At 51.2% G+C, this 11,477-nt stretch overlaps 2 long non-coding RNA genes across 2 annotated transcripts; one reads left to right on the forward strand and one right to left on the reverse strand.

The window, feature by feature from the left end:
* Nucleotides 1-507: 507 nt before the first annotated feature.
* Nucleotides 508-5,131, forward strand: LOC139585152 (uncharacterized). The gene is made up of 12 exons (XR_011676968.1): nucleotides 508-586; nucleotides 661-702; nucleotides 795-850; nucleotides 928-2,032; nucleotides 2,111-2,138; nucleotides 2,226-2,393; nucleotides 2,477-2,557; nucleotides 2,635-3,701; nucleotides 3,802-3,829; nucleotides 3,917-4,084; nucleotides 4,168-4,248; nucleotides 4,326-5,131. It is a non-coding gene; the product is annotated as an uncharacterized lncRNA (long non-coding RNA).
* Nucleotides 5,132-10,106: 4,975 nt separating this feature from the next.
* LOC139585153 (uncharacterized) lies at nucleotides 10,107-11,141 on the reverse strand. The gene is made up of 2 exons (XR_011676969.1): nucleotides 11,052-11,141; nucleotides 10,107-10,775 (listed from the first exon to the last, which is right to left on the reverse strand). It is a non-coding gene; the product is annotated as an uncharacterized lncRNA (long non-coding RNA).
* Nucleotides 11,142-11,477: the final 336 nt, after the last annotated feature.

The raw sequence follows: 11,477 nt of genomic DNA on the forward strand, positions 1-11,477 counted from the left end.
GATAAGTCAGGGCCACGGCCCAGAGATGGGACAATGGGAGAGCAGCGGGTCGGGAGTTCCTGGGACAGATTTAAAAATTAGCAGAGGGAAAAGCAATCTCCTCCAAGGGGCCTCTTAGGACAGCTAAAGGGAGAGGTTCTACTTTTGACGGCAGCTTTCAGGTGGGCAGCGCAGAACAGTTCCGGTCCACGTCGTGTCGTCCGGCGTACCGTGTTACCTAGTGTGTCTTTGGGGTCCCTTTTGCCTTTTCCCCTCAAGACCCTCACCACAAGCATGCTGTGTTGTGTTTGTCGTCCCCCTGTTTGTCACGTTCCGTGTCACGGGTGTCTGCACATATTTGTGCCGGAGCTGCCCTGCCCTGCCCTGCCGCATAGCCCGCTGCAACAGGACAAGTCCCAGGGACTCGCAGTTTGTGGGGCGTTGCCAGACTCTAGATGATATTCCTAGATAGACACAAGATGTTTGGAGCTGTGAACTTATCCCACAGCCCTTTGACTTTTGTCCTCACTTTCTTTCAGATGCAGAAGGATAAAATCCAGGGCAAAATCCATCCACCCATCCCGAGTGAGGAGGTTCCCCCGAGCAAGTCAGTCACCGTTTGTCTCTGCAGGGGGAGTGTAAAGTGTGACTCTGTTACAGCTCTGGTCTTTTTCTTTTTAGGAGGTAAAGCTGGATATCAGCAGTCAAGGTGAGGTGGGCAAGGTGAGCATTGAGTAGGGTACAGAAGCAGTTGTTATTGCTCCAGTCTCACTTTCCAGTGCAGCTCTAAGCATCCGTTCCTGTTTTTTCATCAGCCTCGGAGCGCGGCCGAAGGGTGCGGCCCCAGGAGCCAGGCATTCTTAGGAGAACGGTGAGTGGCAGAATTGTTGGGTTTTGGCCAGTGTGCTGCATTGATCATGCATTAATATTTGCATTTCTTTCATGTAGCTGACTAAGAAGCAACAGGGAGTTGTTGAACAAGAGTGCCAGCAGGAACTTCCCAGATGTCGAGGTTGCCTTCTTTTGCACCTGACACGGACCTGCATCCCCAGCTGTGCGAGAGATAAGTAGAGGGGTACAACCCACAGAGGGGATGAAAGCGGGGCGCAGGGTAGGGACCCACCGGGAGGGATTTTTGAGTCTCCTTTGGAGATGGGGGCGTCCATGAAGCGGCCCCTTAGGCCCCATAAAAGCAAAGCCTGACTTTGGGTCCCAGCGCTGAGGCACGCAGGGCAGAGCAGTCCCGGTGTGTATCGTGTCACTTGTCTTTTATGTATTATGTGTTGTTTGGATATGTCATGTCCTTTACCTTAGGCCTTTGAGGGGCCTGTCAGAAACCCTGGCATCGTTGTTAGCATCTGCGATCTCTGCATTCCTCAGCCTGGCAGCCAGGCCATAGAACTTTGAGCTCGGGAGCTCAGACAGGCATCAGACTCTCTTGTCTCTTTAGAAGCATCCGGTCAGGTGTCTTTTCAGGTCTTGTTCTGAGCTGTGTGGACAGCTCTGCCCCGCCAGGATCCATTATGGCGGACTAGGACTGGAAAGAACGTGAGGGCAGGTAGAGGCTTCTGGCCGTAGGATTCTCAGGCATCCATCTTTGCAGTTCTTGGACTAAATCATTCGGTTAGTATCTTGTTCCTCCAGGTTTCTCTGAGCCTCATCAGCTCACCATCGGTCTCCCCTCGGTCATCTCCTTTTGCATTCTCTCAGTCCTCGCAGCCATTTTCCTTGCCAGGAGATTTCTGTCCGTGTTGTGTCCCCGTTGTCTGTCACGTCCCGTCCCGTGTCACGGGTGTCTGCGCACACATTTGTGCCGGAGCTGCTCTGCCCTGCTGCATAGCCCGGTGCAATATGAGAAGTCCCGGGGACTTGAAGTTTTTAATGTGGGGTGCAGTTGGACTCTAGGTGGGATTTGTAGATGGACACAAGATATCTGGAGCTCTTAAGTTATCCTGCAACAGTTTGACTCTTGTCCTAACTTTTTTTTCAGATTCAGATGGATTAAATCTGTGCCAGAGGGCCCCATCCCGGGTGAGGAGGTTCCCCCGAGCAGGTGAGGCACCATTTGTCTCTGCAGCAGAAGTGTATGCGGTGACTCTGTTACAGCTCTGTTCTTTGTCTTTCTTTTTAGGAAGTAAATCTGGATACCAGCAGTCAAGGTGAGCAGTGGAGAGAAGTAGCTGTTATTGCTCCGGTCTCAGTTTCTGGTGCAGCTCTAAGTTTCCATTCTCTTTTTTGTGGTTTAGGCCATCCACTCGGAGCCTGCCAAGCCCCCGTCACCAGCCGGCCGATGCACCGGGTTCCCTGCACGTGCGAGCCCTGTGGACGCATTACAGGACCTGGTGAGGAAGCCCTGAACTTTTCTATTTAAAGGTGCCATCCGGGTGGCCTCAGGCAGCTGCCAAGGAGTTGCGGTGAGTCGGGGAAGTAGGGGGGAGGAGCGCGGTTCCCCTCAGGTTTCAGCCATGCCAAATCACCTCATCTCCTCTTAACCCAGGCACCCCCCGGGACGACGGCCTCGGTCTCCGAGCGTGCCCGAAGCGTGCGGCCCGAGCAGCTGAGCGTTCTTAGGACCACGGTGAGTAGCAGACTTGTGGGGTTTTGGCTGAGGGGCTGCCAAGATCAGGCACTGATGTTTGGTTTTCTTTAATACAGCTGTCCGAGAGACACCAGCCCGGTGCCAGCAGGATCTTCCCAACTGGCGAGGCGGCCTTTCTTCGCACCCGAGACCGGCATCCCCAGCTGCGCGAGAGATAAGTAGAGGGCCACGACCCACAGAGGGGATGAAAGCAGGGTGCTGGTTTGGGAATTACTGGGAGGGGTTTTTGAGTCCCCTTTGGAGGTGGGGGCTGTCCATGAAGCGGCCCCTTAGGCCCCATAAAAGCAAAGCCTGACTTGGGATCACAGCGCTGAGGCGCTCAGGGCAGAGCAGTCCCGGTGTGTATCGTGTCACTTGTCTACTGTGTATTATGTGTTGTTTGGATATGTCATGTCTTTTACCTTAGGCCTTTGAGGGGCCTGTCAGAAACCCTGGCATCCTTGTTAGCATCTGTGATCTCTGCATTCCTCAGCCTGGCAGCCAGGCCATAGAACTTTGAGCTCGGGAGCTCAGGCATCAGACTCTCTTGTCTCTTTAGAAGCATCCGGTCAGGTGTCTTTTCAGGTCTTCTTCTGAGCTGTACGGACGGCTCTGCAGCGCCAGGATCCATTATGGTGGACTAGGACTGGAAAGAACGTGAGGGCAGGCAGAGGCTTCTGGCCGTAGGATTCTCAGGCATCCATCTTTGCAGTTCTTGGAATAAATCATTTGGTTAGCATCTTGTTCCTCCAGGTTTCTCTGAGCCTCATCAGCTCACCATCGGTCTCCCCTCGGTCATCTCCTTTTGCATTCTCTCAGTCCTTGCAGCCATTTTCCTTGCCAGGAGATTTCTGTCCGTGTTGTGTCCCCGTTGTCTGTCACGTCCTGTCTGTCCTGTGTCACGGGTGTCTGCGCACACATTTGTGCCGGAGCTGCTCTGCCCTGCTGCATAGCCTGGTGCAATACGAGAAGTCCTGGGGTCTTGGAGTTTTTAATGTGGGGTGTAGTTGGACTCTAGGTGGGATGTGTAGATGGACACAGGATATCTGGAGCTCTTAAGTTATCCTGCAACAGTTTGACTCTTGTCCTAACTTTGTTTTCAGATTCAGATGGATTAAATGCGTGCCAGAGGGCCCCATCCAGGGTGAGTGGTTTCCCCCGAGCAGGTGAGGCACCATTTGTCTCTGCAGCAGAAGTGTATGCGGTGACTCTGTTACAGCTCTGTTCTTTGTCTTTCTTTTTAGGAAGTAAATCTGGATACCAGCAGTCAAGGTGAGCAGTGGAGAGAAGTAGCTGTTATTGCTCCGGTCTCAGTTTCTGGTGCTGCTCTAAGCTTCCATTCTCTTTTTTGTGGTTTAGGCCATCCACTCGGAGCCTGCCAAGCCCCCGTCACCAGCCGGTCGATGCAGCGGGTTCCCTGCACGTGTGTGCCCTGTGGACGCATTACAGGACCTGGTGAGGAAGCCCTGAACTTTTCTATTTAAAGGTGCTATCCAGGTGGCCTCGGGCAGCTGCCAAGGAGTTGCGGTGAGTCGGGGAAGTAGGGAGGAGGAGCGAGGGTCCCCTCAGGTTTCAGCCATGCCAAATCACCTCATCTCCTCTTAACCCAGGCACCCCCCGGGACGACGGCCTCGGTCTCTGAGCGTGCCCGAAATGTGCGGCCCGAGCCGCCGAGCGTTATTAGGAGCGCGGTGAGTAACACACTCGTGGGGTTTTGGCCGATGGACTGCCCAGATTGGGCGCCGATGTTTGGTTTTCTTTAATACAGCTGTCTGAGAGACACCAGCCCGGTGCCAGCAGGACCTTCCCGGCTGACGAGGCGGCCTTTCTTCGCACCCGAGACCGGCATCCCCAGCTGCGCGAGAGATAAGTAGAGGGCCACGACCCACAGAGGGGATGAAAGCAGGGTGCTGGTTTGGGAATTACTGGGAGGGGTTTTTGAGTCCCCTTTGGAGGTGGGGGCTGTCCATGAAGCGGCCCCTTAGGCCCCATAAAAGCAAAGCCTGACTTTGGATCACAGCGCTGAGGTGAGGTGAGCAGGGCAGAGCAGTCCCGGTGTGTATTGTGTCACTTGTCTTTTGTGTATTATGTGTGTTTGGATATGTCATGTCTTTTACCTTAGGCCTTTGAGGGGCCTGTCAGAAACCCTGGCATCATTGTTAGCATCTGTGATCTCTGCATTCCTCGGCCTGGCACCCAGGCCATGGAACTTTTGACTGGGGAGCTCAGACAGGCATCAGACTCTCTTGTCTCTTTAGAAGCATCCGGTCAGGTGTCTTTTCAGGTCTTGTTCTGAGCTGTATGGACAGCTCTGCCCCGCCAGGATCCATTATGGCGGACTAGGACTGGAAAGAACGTGAGGGCAGGTAGAGGCTTCTGGCCGTAGGATTCTCAGGCATCCATCTTTGCAGTTCTTGGACTAAATCATTCGGTTAGTATCTTGTTCCTCCAGGTTTCTCTGAGCCTCATCAGCTCGCCATCGGTCTTACCTCAGCCATGTAATTTTCTGTCCTTGTGCTCCTTGCAGTCATGCTTCTTGTCTTGAGATTTCTGTTCGTGTTGTGTCCCTGTTATTTGTCACATCCCATCTGTCCTGTTTCACGGGTGTGCGCACACATTTGTGCCGGAGCTGCTCTGCCCTGCCGCATAGCCCGGTGCAATACGAGAAGTCCTGGGGTCTTGGAGTTTTTAATGTGGGGTGTAGTTGGACTCTAGGTGGAATTTGTAGATGGACACAAGATATCTGGAGCTCTTAAGTTATCCTGCAACAGTTTGACTCTTGTCCTAACTTTCTTTCAGATGCAGAAGGATAAAATCCAGGGCAGAGCCCCCCATCCCAGGTGCGGGGATTCCCCCGAGCAGGTGAGTCCATGTTTTTCTCTGCAGAGGAAACCTAAATGGTGGCTGTTACAGCATTGTTCTTTGTCTCTCTTTTTAGGAAGTCAAGGCCGAGAGCAGCAGTCAAGGCTGAGTGGGCAAGGTGAGCATTGAATAGCGTACAGAAGCAGTTGTTATTGTTGAGGTCTCAGTTTTGGTGCAGCTCTAAGCGTCTCCTCTTGTTTTTTTATTTTAGATGGTCCACTTGCCGTCTCTCCTGGCCGAGCACGCCTATGCCAGGTGGGTGAGAGCTTAAGGTATCGGTGTGGCATCCTTGTCAGATTTGGGAGGTTGCGTTTTCACAGAATATCCGCATGCTTTTCCGCTTTGTTTCTTTGCAGGTGCCGTCGCTGCCCTAGGCACGCCCTGGAACAGAGGAGGGCAGGTGAGTCAGAGTTTAGGCAGGCTGACCCATAGGTGAGCGTTACACAGCAGCATGCTAAGCGTGTACCTTTTCTCTTCGCAGGCATCTTCTGGGCACCCTCCGGAGCCAAATCAAGATTTGAGGTGAGCCAGGGCAGCGGTGCGGAGGAGTCCCGGGGATTACTGTTGTTGAGGGCAATAGTCACATTTTCTGTTTTGTCTCAGGTACCCTGAGGAGCCTCGTAGCCCAAGCTTGGAAGTGGCAGCACCGAAGCACACACGGAGAGCATCTCCATGTCCACGTCTGACTGAGGATGGATTTCGTCCACTCCTCTTCCAAAAGCTAAGTGTCGGGGCCAGTGGTTGGGAGAAGGGGAAAAGCCTTTACTCTCACAGGAGGCAATCTGATGTCCGCTTAGCGGAGAGGTCTGTAGGGGCATGGGCTCTCTGGAAGTAAAGGGAGAGGGTTTCCCTTCCGCCTCGCCAGAGCCTTTGCCGGGCAGGGCAGTTCCGACCCATCTCCACATTTTCGCGTACTAGGCGTCGTCTGCCTCCCTCGACCTCACGTCGTCACGGACCTTTCCCCCGAGGAGCTCGCCTTCACGTCCGGAGCCACGGCCACGGTCACCCGGCAGTCGGCTTCCTTCTCTAGGCTCGCTGAGCCTCTGGATCATCCTCTTAACTACTTCGGCACTAACTTCTTTTGACGAGTTCCATTTCATCATCACGTGCTCTTGTCATAGGGCTTCCTTTCCTTTGGCATCATCTGCCTCTGGCTCATCTTGCGCTAGGAATCTCAGGTCCCTAAGGGGACAGTGCCAGGCAGTTGCCACTCGTCTCTGTGTTATGTTGTCCGTGTCTATGTCATGGCGTCCGTGTCTGTGTTATGTAGTCCGTGTCTGTTGTCTTCCACGTCATAGGCCCTTGTTACGTCTCGACGCTTTATCGGCACTATTCCGTGCCACATAGGCCATATTGTACTCACGTTCCTTTCTGGATATCCCTTATTCCAGCATCTTTACAGTTTTACTCTTTGAGACAGGAAGGGACAAGATCCTCAAAGGGACAAGATGTTCTCATCCGTCTTCCTTCTCACTACCGGCTTTGGTAGTGCCTTTTTTTCCACGCCATTGTCTTGAAGTTCCCGAGGGAGCGGCTTACACCCTCCTCACTTGACTGCAGGAGTTCGATAGGTTCCATCCTCCCGAGGGGTATAGGGCTCAAGAATTAATCTTCCAGAGAGCTCTCTCAAGTCCCGGCTTACATTGCATGTACCTATGTTGGCTTATACTGTATGTACCTACATTGTGTGTACCTATGCTGGCTTATACTGTATGTACTTACATTGTGTGTACCTATGTTGGCTTATACTGTATGTACTTACATTGTGTGTACCTATGCTGGCTTATACTGTATGTCTTTACACTGTGTGTACCTATGTTGGCTTATACTGTATGTCTTTACACTGTGTGTACCTATGTTCGCTTATACTGTATGTACTTATATTGGCTTGTACTGTATGTACTTACATTGTATGTACCTGTGTTGGCTTCTACTGTCTGTACTCATACTGTATGTACGTACACTGTGTGTACCTATGCTGGCTTATACTGTATGTACTTATATTGTGTGTACCTATGTTGGCTTATACTGTATGTACTTATATTGCGTGTGCCTATGCTGATTTATACTGTATATACTTACACTGTACCACTTATGCTCGGAGCTGCCCTGCCCTGGCATGTAGTCACAGTTAGGTAGAAAAGTTATAAAAACTTTACTGTTCATCTGTCTTTAATGGGGTTTTGGGTAGAAAATTTATCGGTCAGAGCAGGGACAAGTCCTAGCTGTCAGATAACCACTCATTGACCGCTTCCTGTCGTCTCACAGGTCCTCGAGGCTACCGATTTCCCCAGAATCTACCATTTGACATCAAGGAGCGGCACCCAGAAGAAGCGTGGAAGCGCTCTCTTCAGCGTCTCGAGTAAGGGCCACACCGAGCACGTAAGCGGGAGGAGCGTGAGTGACAGCACGTGTCTGTCTGGGTGTGTGAGCGCATGCTGACTGGATTTAACCTTGTGTGTGTGGCTTTTGCTTTTCAGGTTTTTCAACTCATTTTTAAATTTAGAATAAAAAATCCCCAGCCGGGGGTTTTTTTTTTTTTCCCCCCGGCTGGGTTTTTTTTTCCTCGGTCCCGGTCGGTCCGTGAGGCAACATTCATCGCCAAAGTTTGGGTGCGGACCGGCCCGGGACCGGGGTTTTCGTCAGGCAGGAGAATTTTTAGGAGGCTCCCGGGAACCACGTTCCCGAGGAGGGGCGGGAGCGCGTGCCGAGGATTAGCAGAGAGGTTGAGGTGTGAGTCAGCATGGGTTTGTGTGTAAGCTGAAGGCAGTGTGTGTGTGTTGAAGGGTTGTAGGGTTGTAACGTTGTATGAGTTTCGCCTTTCAGGTTTTTCAACTCATTTTTAAATTTAGAATAAAAAATCCCCAGCCGGGGGGGTTTTTTTTTTTCCCCCCCGGCTGGGTTTTTTTTTCCCGGGTCCCGGTCGGTCAGCGAGGCGACGTTCATCGCCAAAGTTTGGGTGCGGACCGGCCAGGGACCGGGGTTTTCGTCAGGCAGGAGGATTTTTTTTGGGTGCTCTCGGGAACCATGTTCCCGAGGAGGGGCGCGAATGCGTGCCGAGGGTCAGCGTAGCGGTCGAGGTCTGATCGAGTGTGGGTGTGTGTGTGTTGAAGGGGTCTAGGGTTGTAACCTTGTCTGAGTTTTGCTTTTCAGGTTTTTGAACTCATTTTTAAACTTAGAATAAAAAATCCCCAGCCGGGGGGTTTTTTTTTTTCCCCCCCGGCTGGGTTTTTTTTTCCCGGGTCCCGGTCGGTCAGCGAGGCGAGGTTCATCGCCAAAGTTTGGGCGCGGACCGGCCAGGGACCGGGGTTTTCGTCAGGCAGGAGGATTTTTCGGGGCCTCCCGGGAACCAGGTTCCTGAGGAGGGGTGGGAGTCCGTGCTGAGGGTTAGCAGAGAGGTTCAGGTGTGAGTCAGCATGGGTGTGTGTGTAAGCTGAAGGCAGTGTGTGTGTGTTGAAGGGTTGTAGGGTTGTAACGTTGTATGAGTTTTGCCTTTCAGGTTTTTCAACTCATTTTTAAATTTAGAATAAAAAATCCCCAGCCGGGGGGTTTTTTTTTTTTTCCCCCCCGGCTGGGTTTTTTTTTCCCGGGTCCCGGTCGGTCAGCGAGGCGGCGTTCATCGCCAAAGTTTGGGAGCGGACCGGCCAGGGACCGGGGTTTTCGTCAGGCAGGAGGATTTTTCGTGATCCCGGGAACCACGTTCCTGAGGAGCAATGATTACTGGGGTGTAATTTAGCAGTTGTGATGGCAGCGATGGTGAGTTTGTGTGTCCTGTGAAGGGGGTGTTAATGGTAGATGAGTGTTGTTTTATGTGTGCTTTTGTTGTTTTGGGTGTCCTGTGACAATAAATCAACCTGTAATGAAAATAGAAAAAGGTTATCATCTTGTGTTAGTATGTGTTGTATTGCTCTGTATTGGTGTATTGCATTTGCATTAACTGCTGCATTTTGCTGTATTGCTCTGTATTGGTGTGTATTGCATTTGCATTAGCTGCTGCATTTTGCTGTATTGGTGTGTATTGCATTTGCATTAGCTGCTGCATTTTGCTGTTTTGCTCTGTATTGCATTTGCATTAGCTGCTGCATTTTGCTGTATTGCTCTGTATTGCTCTATATTGCTGTGTATTGCATTTGCATTAGCTGCTGCATTTTGCTGTATTGCTCTGTATTGCTGTGTATTGCATTTGCATTAACTGCTGCATTTTGCTGTATTGCTCTGTATTGCTTTTGCCTTTGTTTTGCCTTGCCCTGTATTGCTCTGTATGTAAACTTGATTTTTACCAGTGCGTCTATGGATTGTATCTGCACTTGCATTTGCATAGACTGTTTCCATGTATTTTGTTGATGTATAAATGAAAACATTCTTTTAATAAAGTTGAGTCACCCTTAATAAAGATACCCCCTGCCCTTCCCTACCCCACTGTGGCTCCTGTCCTTTTTTGGTGCGGTGTTGTCATTTCTTTCCACTGTATTTCTTGCTTTTGCTCCTCACTTTACTGTTCTATTTCTCCCTTAACTTCCATCCATATCTAACCCTTTGTTTCTGTTGCCTTTATAACTGTCTATCTCAGTCCTCTCGCTTCTTTTTCTCTCCACCTTCTCCTTTTCCTCGGTTTGTGTTTTTTGCTCTTAGTCCTTTCCTTTTTCAGCCCACTCCTAAGTTTTCACCTTCACTCTAATCCTAACCACTTTCTTTTTCCCTCTAACTCCTGTCCTTCTTCAGTTCTCCCACCCTCCTTTTCCTGTCTCACTCTGTCTTCCTGTGTTTTCTTCTGTCTTCTTGTCTCTTCTTTGTCTTTTCCTATCTATCTCTTCTCCCTCTCTGTCTCCCTCTGTGTCTTCTCCCTCTGTTCTCTCCTCTTCTTTCCATTTTTGTCCCTGTTCTCTCCCTCTATTTTTTTCCAACTCTTTTCTCTCCCTTTTCTCTCTGGTTCTCTGTGTGTCTTTTCTCTGTGCTTCTCTCTCTTTGTCTTTTCTCTCTGCTCCTATGTCTCTCTTTTCTTCTTGCTTCTCTCTCTGTCTTTTCTCTCTGCTTCTGTCTGTCTTTTCTCTCTACTTCTGTCTTTTCTCTCTGCTTCTCTCTCTCTTTTCTCTCTGCTTCTCTCTCTCTTTTCTCTCTGCTTCTCTCTCTTTGTCTTTTCTCTCTGCTTCTCTGTCTCTCTTTTCTCTTTGCTTCTCTGTCTTTTCTCTCTGCTTCTCTGTCTTTTCTCTCTGCTTCTCTCTCTGTTTTTGTCTCTCCTCTCTCTCTCTCTCTTTTTCTCTTTCTCTCTTTTGTCTCTCCTTTTCTCTCTCTCTCTTTCTAACTTTGTTTTCCTTTCTAGCTTTAGTTTAAAAAAGCAGCAGTAGAAACTTTCAGGCTCCCTGGGAGTAAAAAAAAAAAAAATTTAAAAAAACAAACCATTTACTCCCCGGGAGCCTGAAATTTCCTACTGCTGCACCAGACATATAGTTTTTCTTCTTTTTACTAATACAGTATATAGGGATCCCACCTGTCAGCAATCAACACTAATCATAGTCCCCACCCACATACACACCCCTCCCATACTGCTCACACCCCTCGCCAGACCCACCCCCTGCAAGCCAGCACCCCACCCCATGCCATTCACACATAGATAGTGCAGTCACAGCACCACCTGCCGTTTACTCGCGAGTACTGCACTCACAGCCCCATCTGCCTATCAGGACTGCACTCACAGCGCCACCTGCCGTCTGCAACCGCGTACTACATGCACAGCGCCACCTGGTGCTTGCCGGCCGGTACTGCATGCACAGCGCCACCTGCTGCTTGCCGGCCGGTACTGCATGCACAGCGCCCCCTGCTGCTTGCCGGCCGGTACTGCACGCACAGCGCCACCTGCCGTTTGCCGGCCGGTACTGCACCCGCGGCGCGCCCCCGATGACGTCACCGACGCGACACGCCCCAGAAAGGACCCCGGTGCACAGGCGTCCCCCCCAATCGCCCGATCGAAACGGCACCACCCACCCCGCGCCCCCCGGACCCCCGCGCGCGACGCCGCCGGCCCCACGCGAACCGGAACGCCATTCCAGCCCCAGCTGAC

This window comes from Agelaius tricolor, unplaced genomic scaffold (genome assembly GCF_023055355.1).
Source record: "Agelaius tricolor isolate 1412-34295 unplaced genomic scaffold, bAgeTri1.0.p SCAF_70, whole genome shotgun sequence".
Classification (NCBI taxonomy): domain Eukaryota; kingdom Metazoa; phylum Chordata; class Aves; order Passeriformes; family Icteridae; genus Agelaius; species Agelaius tricolor.